The following is an 11,209-nucleotide window of genomic DNA, read 5'->3' on the forward strand; positions in this document are numbered from 1 at the left end:
AAAAGATGGCTGCTGGTTAACCTAAAGCAACCGAGAGGCCAGAAGTAAGCGAACCTTCAAATGACCATCCTAATGTCCAGGGGGAGGGTCCGGCTCTATAACATGCTCAAGGCTCTTCATTCCAGGAGGAGAACTTAACGTCACAATCATTAAGCTCTACTGAAAATCCAAACCAAGGAGAGGATACTAATCCAGTATCTGAACAGGCGTCATCCTTCGAGGGGGAGAACACCAATGCCAATGATGATGACACTCTATCAGAATTGGAAGAAGAAATCAATGTATAATTGGGGAATCTTCCGAAAAGGTGTTAACTCGATCTCAGATCAAAGCGAAACAAGCTGCACTCTTTTCTCAAGTAGAGTTTTGCATGTTCAACTCCTTTCTTTCCAAAGTTGAACCGAAGACTGTTAATATAGCACTTGATCATTCTGATTGGGTTCCAGCCATGCAAGATGAGTTGAATGAGTTTGAAAGAAAAAAAGTATGGAGTCTAATTCCAACCCCAAAGGATGGTTCGGTTTTCGGTCTCAAATGGATATTTAGAAACAAGATGGATAAGGAGGGGAACGTGATTCATAACAAATCTCGGTTGGTGATGAAAGGCTACTGTCAGGAAGAAGGTATCGATTATGAACAGACCTTCACTCCTGTTGCAAGATTAGAGTCTGTTCGTATCTTTCTTGCCTATGTTGCACACAAAAACTTTGAAGTCTATCAGATGGACATCAAGTGTGCCTTTCTCAACGGTGAACTTGAAGAAACTGTGTATGTTGAGCAACCGCCAGGCTTCATGAATGAGAAGTATCCAAATCACTGCTACATACTTGACAAAGCGGTATATGGCATAAAGCAGGCTCCCAATGCATGGTATGAAACTCTAACTCGATTCTTAAAAATGTCTAAATTCAAACAAGGTTCGGTTGACCCAACCTTCTTTCGAAAGAGAGAGGGTAACCACCTTAAGATAGTCCAAATTTATGTTGATGACATCATCTTCGGCTCCACGAATCCCAGCTTAACAGCTGAATTCAGGAAGTTGATGAAAACTAAATTTGAGATGAGCTGAATGGGTCCAATTAACTTTTTCCTTGGCTTAAGCATTAGACAGGGACCCGAAGGCATTTTTATCAATCAGGAGGCATACACCAAGACACTGTTAGCTAAGTTTGGTATGATGAGAGACTCCAAAGTTAAAGTTCCAATGGCTTTTGGGACGAAGCTTACATCCTCACTGGAGAAGCCATCCGCTGACATGATGCTCTATCATCAAATGATTGGTTCTCTAATGTATCTCATAGCTAGTAGACATGACATCATGTTTTCAGTCTGTTAATGTGCCAGATTCCAAGCTAACCCACGCGAACCTCATTTGCGAGCTGTGAAAAACATCTTTCGCTATCTGAAGTGAACCTCCTCTCTCGGTCTGTGGTATCCAGCCAACTCAGGATTCTTTGTCCAAGCGTTCTCAGACGCTGACTTAGGTGGTTGTGGATTAGATCGTAAAAGCACCACTGGAGGATGCCAATTTCTCGATGGTAAATTGGTTAGCTGGCAATCAAAGAAACAAACTTGTGTTTCTCTCTCCACTGCTGAAGCTGAATACATCGCTGCAGCATCATGCACATCTCAAGTTGTATGGATACAAAGTCAGCTTAGAGACTACAGGCTGAACATGAAGAAAATCCCACTATATTGCGACTCTGAAAGTGCAATTAGGATTTGTCACAACCCAGTGCAACAGTCGAAGACTAAACATATAGCACTGAGGTATCACTTTATCAAGGATTATGTGGAAGATGGCAACGTGGAAATTCATTTCGTAAGAACGACTGATCAACTAGCAGATATATTCACTAAGGCTTTACCAGAAGCAAGCTTCAACAAGATTTTGCAAGGCCTAGGAATGATGGAAGCCGAATCAGTACCAAAATCGCCTTCGCTTCAATAAAGGTAAGAAGCGAAATAAAACTGAACGTTCGGTCTATTTCGGGTGAAGCTCGATCAAGAACCGAAATGAACCAAACGTTCGGTCTATTTCGGGTTCGATCCTTCTGAACTTGTTCGCTTCTTTTTCTTATCAAGGCATTTTGATTGTATGTACACTGTTTTAAATACTTCCTTTTACATTCATAAAACCCAAAAATATTTTTCTTTTTCGTTCAAATAAATATTTTTCCCAAAATACAAAAATATTTTTCGTTTTAATTTAATGATTTCTTTTGCATAAGTGTTACTCTCGATGATGAAGATCTAGAAGGTATAATTTCTTTTCTATACACATTCTACATGTCCCTAGAAGCATGATGTTGCGTGTTGACTAAAGCCTCGACAGATTATGAGTGAAGCCTTAATAGCATGATACATACAAATCATGTTTTCCCAAGCTAGACTGCTATATTCACTCTAATCATGAGCTACCTTACTCTACTCATATTGAGCTTAGAGTTTTCTGCTTAGTCCTTCTTTTATAGTAGAGGTACATTTGTTTCTTATACGACCTCCATCATTTTTCTCCATTATACTTCATCTCACCAATATAACCGTTGAGACTCTTAGCATTTACCACTGAGGTTTTTGGTTATACAAAATTTTGTGTTAATGATCTTAGTTTCGTGTCACTATGTACCAAGTGAAACCCACCATTCAATACCATTAATGGATTGACGGAACATGAACCATATGTCACAAATGAAATCTCTTTTTACTTTGAGTGATTCTTTTGAAAATTTCTATTACCAATAATTTTTCTTCCCCAAGGATCCAGTTAATTTTTTTTTTTTTGGGGTTTCTCACCTATCCAACTGTCTATAAAAATCTTCCCTACCTACTTGTTCAACAGATCACATTGATCTCACAAGTACTTCATTCAGTTTCGGTCTTATATCAAGTATTGAAGTCATGAATTGACGCGAAAGCCACCCTTTATATGCTTTAATTAAAAAGATGCCTTTCAATACTTCTTAACAAGTACTTGATCGTTATTTAATGGGAAGCCACACAAGCACTTTAAAGTCTCTCTTGACTTTGAAGGAAGAGATTCGTGCCCAGAATCAGTTGCTTTATGTCTTTTTAAGACATCACAAATTATCACAAAAAGTTCGCTTTATTTCTTTATCTTTTACACTCTATGCATGGAAATTTTTTATTTTCCAAAATTTGGTTCTATTAATGGTGCTCTAATTGTTCCAGCTTCGTTTCTTCAAGTATTGCAATGCTCGATAAAGTTAAAAAGCAATAAAGGTTCATGTGAAATATGGGGTGACGATTGGGATAAAGTTAAGGCTGACTCAACAGTTATCCAATCATTTCGACGATTTGAAAAAGCACTTTTTATGGAATGGTGTGTAAAAAGGAAACGCCCTTTCTCTTTCATGCGTCATCATCGGGTATGCAAACTGTTCATCCATCAAATTAGGCGCAGTTTTTAAATAAATCCAAGATATCAGCCGGATTTTTCTCTCTCCTACTAGTACGTATAAAAGGATCAGGCACCCTCTACTTTACCCTTTTATCACTTACAAAACTCTCTCAAAGAACAAAGGCGATTCATCTTACTGTTCAGCTTCTTCACCAAGCTTCTAGAATGGCAGACTCTGTAAGTCCCCAAAAATGTCTGTGTATCAATTAGATCCATTTGATGGTGCGGAATCCCAATCAAACGGATGATGTCAGATCAAGTAGAAGAGAAGGAGAAGAAGAATAATATGAATCTTTAATGTATTGAATAGATTGGAATGATGCTCCTTTACATGAGATTCACACACACACACACACATACACATAAGCTCCCGTTTCTCTCTATTTAGTTCATCAATATTTTTCTCACACCCCTCACCCCTATATATATATATATACACAAGAATATGGGCCGGTGGACATGAGTCGTAAACAGGGTTTATGGCCGTAAACACCCCCTTGGCCATAAACTTGACCGTAAACACATAAGATATTACATAAAAATACAATTTCCTAGAAAAGCAAAGTATAAACCAAAATATTGACCCAACAATCTCCCCCTTGGTTTATAGCTTTCTTTTCTTTTCTTAAATGCCCAACAAGCTCCCCCTAAAACGTACCTGGCCTTTCTTGTTAATCTTCATCGAGAGCTTGGCTTCAGCATTTATCTTCAAATTCTTCACAGATTTAAGATGAACTTGATGAATCTTCAATGAATGACTTCATATTGAGCGGTTGGGCTTTTCTTCAGAATTTGACATTGAACGCACGTTTGGTGAGGAGGCTTGACATACTGATTCTTGAAAGATAGCGCTTTCAGCTTGAGAATCTTCAGAGAGAACATCAGAGAGAACAAATCTTCTTGATCACATCAGCAGGTTTAAGATAGCAGCAGACTGATTGAGGAGGCTTCAATGCAATCCGTCACATAATCTTCAATTGCAGCTTCACCTTGCTTCTGGGGTTAAAGGATTGAATGTTGAAAGAATAATCTTCATTTCTTGCTCCTTCGAATGCGAATTCTTCGATGCTCACGGACGAGGCTTTAGCTCAGAAATCTTCAACAGAAACTCCATGAGTCTAATCTATACCTGAAATCACTTTTCAAGACAAAACAAAACTAAAAGAAAACTTAGCACACAAATTAAAATAGAAACATAAATATTTTTTTTTTGGAATTTTTGATTTTTCTGAACAACAAATAAAACAGAAATACACTATTTTGGATTTTTAAATTTTCTGATTTTTCTTTGATTTTTGAATTTTTTCTGATTTTTTTTATTTTCATAATTTTTAATTTTTAATTCTCCCCTAATATTTAAATTAGAAGAAACTATGACAAATTTAACAAAAATAAAAATGATATCTAACATTAAGAGTGATTTGGGATCAAAGTTTTTAGACAGCCTTAATCCACTTGTTGGTACCTTTCATATTCACATCTTTATCTGGTCGATCGTCGGTATTGTAATCCACTTAAACACGAAAAATTGTGACAAATTTAGGACATACTATTTGTTACAAGACAAGGTGAACTTAAGTTCCTAGATATTATATCTGATCCTAAGTTCCTAGATTCTATATCTTAAGGACCATTCAGCTGACGACGACCAGGGATATTGTTGTCCACCTAAATTGAGCAGCAAGATCTATAGACAATCTGTATGTGTTCAATTTTAAGTGTACTAGAACGTCTTTCCCGCTTCCTGATATGCCCCAGCCATCAAGAACTTCCAGAGTACTCCTTACACCGGGTGAGCAGACAACCATTCAGAGAGAGGATAGATTCATAATTCTATTACTTACTACTTCAGAGGGGTTGAGAAGTAGTAGGTTGCATATGTTGTGTACCAGGTCGGATTAGAAGTCACGCAAAGGAGACAACATATGGCTAACAGATAAGAAGTATTTCACATATATAACATGCAGAGAAATAGAGTTGCATATGTTGTGTACCAGATCGGATTGGAAGTCACGCAAAGGAGACAACATATGACTAACAGACGGAAAGAAAGAAAATGATATTCTACAGACCTAATATATCTGAATTTACCAGTCGCCCCATCCAACCGGAATTAAGGACAGAATCCGCACATCGAGGAAAAGTTAAACCAAGGTTCCAAGTACGGGTTCAATTAATGTGATGAGTAGATTCCCATATATATTTCCCTACTCAACCTATCCAAGCGTCGTATTGTCAAGTTGAATGGATCTAACTAGGTCAAAATTTGTCAAGTCTATAAATTTCATAAATTCAACTCCGCCTAGTCATGTCCATTTTAAAAATTTTCGTGCCTACCGACGTATCAAACCAGAGTATAGACCCTTCAACTTTGGGTACGTTACGCAGACTCAGGTTGCGTGTTATCACTTGATAATATCACTTCCCAAAACATCTCCCTCAAGCACATTTCATAACCAACATAATTTTTTTTTGATTTTTGGATTTTCTAATGTTTTTGTATTTTTGAAAATTTTCTAATTTTTGTTTTGTTTTTATTTCTCCCCCTAAATTTGTGCATAAGAGAGAAACGAAAGTAAATGCGCAAATTTAAACTGTCCTAAAACAAAAATTAGTCTTTAAAGCGAAACAACTTAAGAAAAACTCAAGAGTATAGAGAAGAAAACACAAACCGTAATTCACCGATTGAATCTGCATTGAGAAGGTCTAAGAACAGCAAGCATAATCTCAGAACAGATCCAAAAATTCTTCATATCATTAAGCACTAACCCCATGAGTGATCCCTTCCTTTCTTCCCTTCCCGCAAAGGACACATACTCTCAAATAATGCTCTGAGTGTTGTACAGTTGAGAGATGTCCCCAATCATATGCCAGGAGCAGCCACTACCAACAAACCGAAGTCTGATGATATGCCTCCAAAGCTGTTCCAGCACAGAGCGGGATCAGTTGGTCTTTGGAACCCAGTCCATTTTGAAACTGAGTCGACATTTGTCATCCTTGCACGGTACTCTCTCCCATGACATATCCTGTTTATCACAAACAGAAGATGAAGAAATATTAGAGTCGTTAGAAGATTTGGGAGAGTGAGCCTTCGGAACCCATTTGTAGTTGGGTTTAACCCATTTCTTTTTCGATCCGATGGGTGGCTCAGTACTTGCTTTGGAACTTGATGTCGGCCGTTGAGATGACTTTGATTTTGGCTTCACGGGAACATCTCTTGGATTGGACTTCTTGGCCGACATTCCCTTCTTGCCCTTGGGATTCAGATTCTTGGCCTTTGGAGTTTGATTCTTGGCCTTGGGAGTTACATTCTTGGCCTTTTGCGCGTTCCAGTCATCATGGTCTGAACGTGACCTTGAGGGGTTTCTTTTGGAGTATCTCCCTCTTGGTGTGTTCTACCACCCTTGTGCGTAGTAAGGAACGTATGCGCGATTTGGACAATTTTGGGCAATGTTACCAGGTGTTCCACAGTGAAAACAAGTCTTTTTCTTCACTGGGAAATTGTTTCTTCCTGCCCCTGGTGGCGTATCCTTGCCTTGTCTCTTGTTGTTCCCACATGCACACTTACCACAAGAACTCTGTTGCGTTGGAATCGGTGGCCTGTATTTCTCAACAGCAGGTTGATCAGAAGTAGTTGAGTTTGAAGCAATAGATTTGGAGTTCAAGGAGATGTTGGTTTGTTCAATGGTTTTCTCCTTGTTCTCATATTCTGCTACTTTACCTGCACATGAAGTAGCAACATTAGTATCTTCAATATTAATAACTACTCCTGACACAAATCCAGCTCGTTTTCCATATCGAAGATGTGGCTCCCTGTCAGTTTCGTCCTGTGTCATAGGGATGGATGTGTAGTTATGATTATAAGGAGGAGGTACACTATCATACCCTAGACCCTTGTTTTGATTTTCTTTGAATTTTAATTGGGTTTCATATAAGGACTCGACTGTCTGACTTGACGCAGTATAACTTTTAAAACTAATGTCTGTTTTTCCACACTTAATTTTTAAAGCATCAAGTTCTTCGGTTACAGCAGCAAGTTGTCTCTTAATATAGTTATAATTTTCCCACTTGTTGCTATACTCTTCCTGAAGCTTTCTAAAGTCCTTGGTTTTTTGCTTCTAATTCAGCCTTCAGCGGTTTCTGTCCTTTCCTGAGTTGATATCCTTTATATCTCAGGTCCTCAACTTCCCTTTTTAATAAATCAATTTGTTCCCGAAGAAATTTAATCGTATCTTCACTAGATAGCGTACATGAATCTTCACATGATTGAGAACATGAAACTTCATTGACCGGGAGGTTTGTGGAACTCATTGTTTTTCGACAATTCAAAGCGTTAAGTTCTTCAATTATATCAACCAGACTAAGATGATTGAGATCTTTTGTCTTCTTGATGTCAGCCACGTCCATATCCCACGATTTCGGGAGTGAATTCAATAGCTTTTTGTTTATCTCAGATTTGGACAAGAAGATCCCTGCTATATTCATCTCAGTAGTGAGTGTAGTAAATCGCTGCAACTGAGTTTCCAGGGTTTCTCCAGGGATATAATCGAACATGCTGAAATTTTGTCTTAACATCTCCTGACGACTCTCTTTCATGTTTTTCAATTCCCTCATAAAACTTCAAAAAACTATTAAAAGCACAACTAGAAGTCAAACTTAAATTTAAAAAAGCCCTTTGACTATAAACCTCAAAAGTCAACCTTAAAAATCAAATTTAAAAAATCAAACTCAAAAGTCAAACTTGAAAAGTCAAACTTAAAAGTCAAACCGAAAAGCTAAATTTGAAAATTTAAAAGTTAAACGAAAAAGTCAAAGGTCAAACTTTAAAAGTCAAAATCAAAACTTTAAGTAAAAAGTCAAAAATAAAAATTTAAACTTTAAAAACTAAAATTTTTGGTTGAAAAAAGAATTTAAAATTAAAGGAAAATCAATTTTGGGCTGAAAATGACAAAAATGCGAAAGTTGGAAGCGGTAGGGAATGGTTAAGTTTAAAATTTCAAAGTGAATGCACAAGGGGTTGGCTAGCCGAGATGGTTAGGCACAAGGTTCGATCCTCGGCTCCCCCAAAGCGCGTCTTATTTTTTTGATGCGAGGCGAGGTTGCTGCGATGCGATGCGATGCGAGGTGCGAGGACGTGCGAGGCTGCTGATCGAGAAGGCGTGTGAAGCTACTGATGCAATGCGAGGCTTGCTGATGCTGAGAAGTGTATAAAGTTTAAACAATCAAATGGTTTAACAAAATCCCTTGTAGCTCAACTGGATAAGGCGCGTGGTTTGAAGAGTTGGAGGTCTCAAGTTCGAACCTCAACACCTCTAAATCCTCTATCTTTTTATACTAAAGAGCTGCTGATGCGAGGACGAAGCCGCAAACTCTGGCGACCGTAAACTCCGGACTGTAAACCCTTCAAAGACCGTAAACTCTTCAGAAATCACTGTTCTTGATGAAAAACAGCGTTTTTTCACCTTTTTTTGCTCCAAAACTCGATCAAAAACTCGTTTTTAGGAAAAACGTGAAGAACAAACCCCCCTTATTTTTGCGAGATCTATCCAAAAACGCAAAAATCTCTTCAAAATAAGATCAAATAAGCTCCATATCTGAAAAAAAATTGATTGATACAACCAACCTCTGATACCAATTGTAAGTCCCCAAAAATGCCTGTGTATCAATCAGATCCGTTTGATGGTGAGGAATCTCAATCAAACGGATGATGTCAGATCAAGTAGAAGAGAAGGAGAAGAAGAATAATATGAATCTTCAATGTATTGAATAGATTGGAATGATGCTCCTTTACATGAGATTCACACACACACGCACATAAACTCACGTTTCTCTCTATTTAGTTCATCAATCTTTTTCTCACACCCCTCACCCCTATATATACACAAGAATATGGGCCGGTGGACATGGGCCGTAAACAGGGTTTACGACCGTAAACCTGTTTACGGCGGTAAACACCCCCTTGGCCATAAACTTGACCGTAAACACATAAGATATTACATAAAAATACAATTTCCTAGAAAAGCAAAGTATAAACCAAAATATCGACCCAACAGACTTTTCTTCAGTTCATGATACCTCTGTTCACCATACTCTCCTCACCATCAAACCTCAACAAAACCTAATAATCGATCTCACTCCCTTCATCTATGAACCCTACATGTTGTATGTTGTCGAGTGTCTCAAATACTCGCCTCTTGTCGACGCTTTGTCTAAGGTCGATGTTGTTCCCATGTCCTACCTCTCACTCATCTACTCCACTACTTACTACGACAAAGCTACTGAGAGGATTCACTTTGAAATCCACAACGAGAAGACTTCCATCTCCAAGCACCGCTTCTGTGCCCTAATTGGTCTCTCTCAAGAACCAACTTTGGTAAACCCTGAATTGATCACCACTGGTCAACTGTTCTCAATCTTTTATCAAATTTGGTATACTAAAACCCTAACCACCAACACCAAGTTCAAGAAGTCCTGCCTTCCTCCTCAATGGAATGACCTATTTACTCTACTGTTCAAAGGACTCTCTGAGCGAAGCGTCGGCTCAGATGGAGCAAGCAAGTCATTTATGACTGTGCTTTATGGTTTATATCATGGGATAGATTTGGACTATGGGTCCATCATCTGGCAACAACTGGTTCAAAGCTTGTATTCTTCCTCAAGACACTCAGATTTCTCGTGTGGCGGTTACTGGTCCATCATCACTAAGTGGGCAATGGATCGTCTTCATGTTCCAATTATGTCGGATTCTCTTATCTCCTCCATCGCCACCTTTCACACAACCATGATAATCGTCACAGATCCCACCAAGTACTCCTTCATTGGATCCATTCCTGACACCATGCTTGCCTGTGTGTCTGCAGCAAGCAATGTTCTGCAACAATACAGGAAGATTCCTTCTTCGGGTCCAAGGGAGCTCACGCCAGCCATGGTTCGCTCCATTAAAGAGGCTGAAATACCAGTTCGCTCCTTACCTCCTTCTCCTCCACCTATTACCATCCGAATATCCATCCCTCCAATATTTCCTAAGCCTACCTCTCAACCATCAACCACTACTCCTATCCTCACTCCAATCTTCACAGACACTACCACTACCACCACTACTATAGGGGCTCATTCTACAGCTCCTACCCCACCTGTTACAACCGAACCACCAGTAACAATCGAACCTCCTACCACTACCAAACCTTTATCACCTACCCTATCTACTGACACCACCCCAGTTCTAGGCGGTGAGGGCTTGGAATTTGATTCCACTTATTTCAGTCCTTACCGTGTACAAAGTGATGAAGATGACAACGAACCTGTCACCAAGCGTCATCTCAAAGTAGTCAACGACAAACTCGATCAACTGCTTTCCTCCTCTTCATCTGGGGCTTATTCTGATGCTGTTTTAAAGGCTTTGTTCTCCTCTGTAGTCCAAGAACACAATGCCTCCCTTACTGCTGCAGCCAAGGCTATAGACGCCTCCACTTCCCAATGCCAGAAAGCCTCCCTTACAGTTGAGGCTTCCACCAAGGAGTGCAAAGAAGCAACCACAAAAGTCGATAAACTAATTTCGGAGGCTCACTTATTTTTGGATTCTTTGTAGGCGGCAGCTCAGAAAAATTCTCAAACTGTGAACGCCTCGGTTGATAACCTTTAGCATTCTCTTCAAGCTGAACGGTCCCACCTTGATGCTGCTCGTCAAGCAATCGAAGCAGCCAATGCCACTCTGCACGACAATGTCAATGATCGATTGACTCAATTGGAGGCAGAGTTGGCAGTTGAAAATCGCATCATGGATGAACT

The sequence above is a fragment of the Lactuca serriola genome, chromosome 8 (genome assembly GCF_051521515.1).
Source record: "Lactuca serriola cultivar US96UC23 chromosome 8, Lser_US96UC23_V15, whole genome shotgun sequence".
Taxonomy (NCBI): Eukaryota; Viridiplantae; Streptophyta; class Magnoliopsida; order Asterales; family Asteraceae; genus Lactuca; species Lactuca serriola.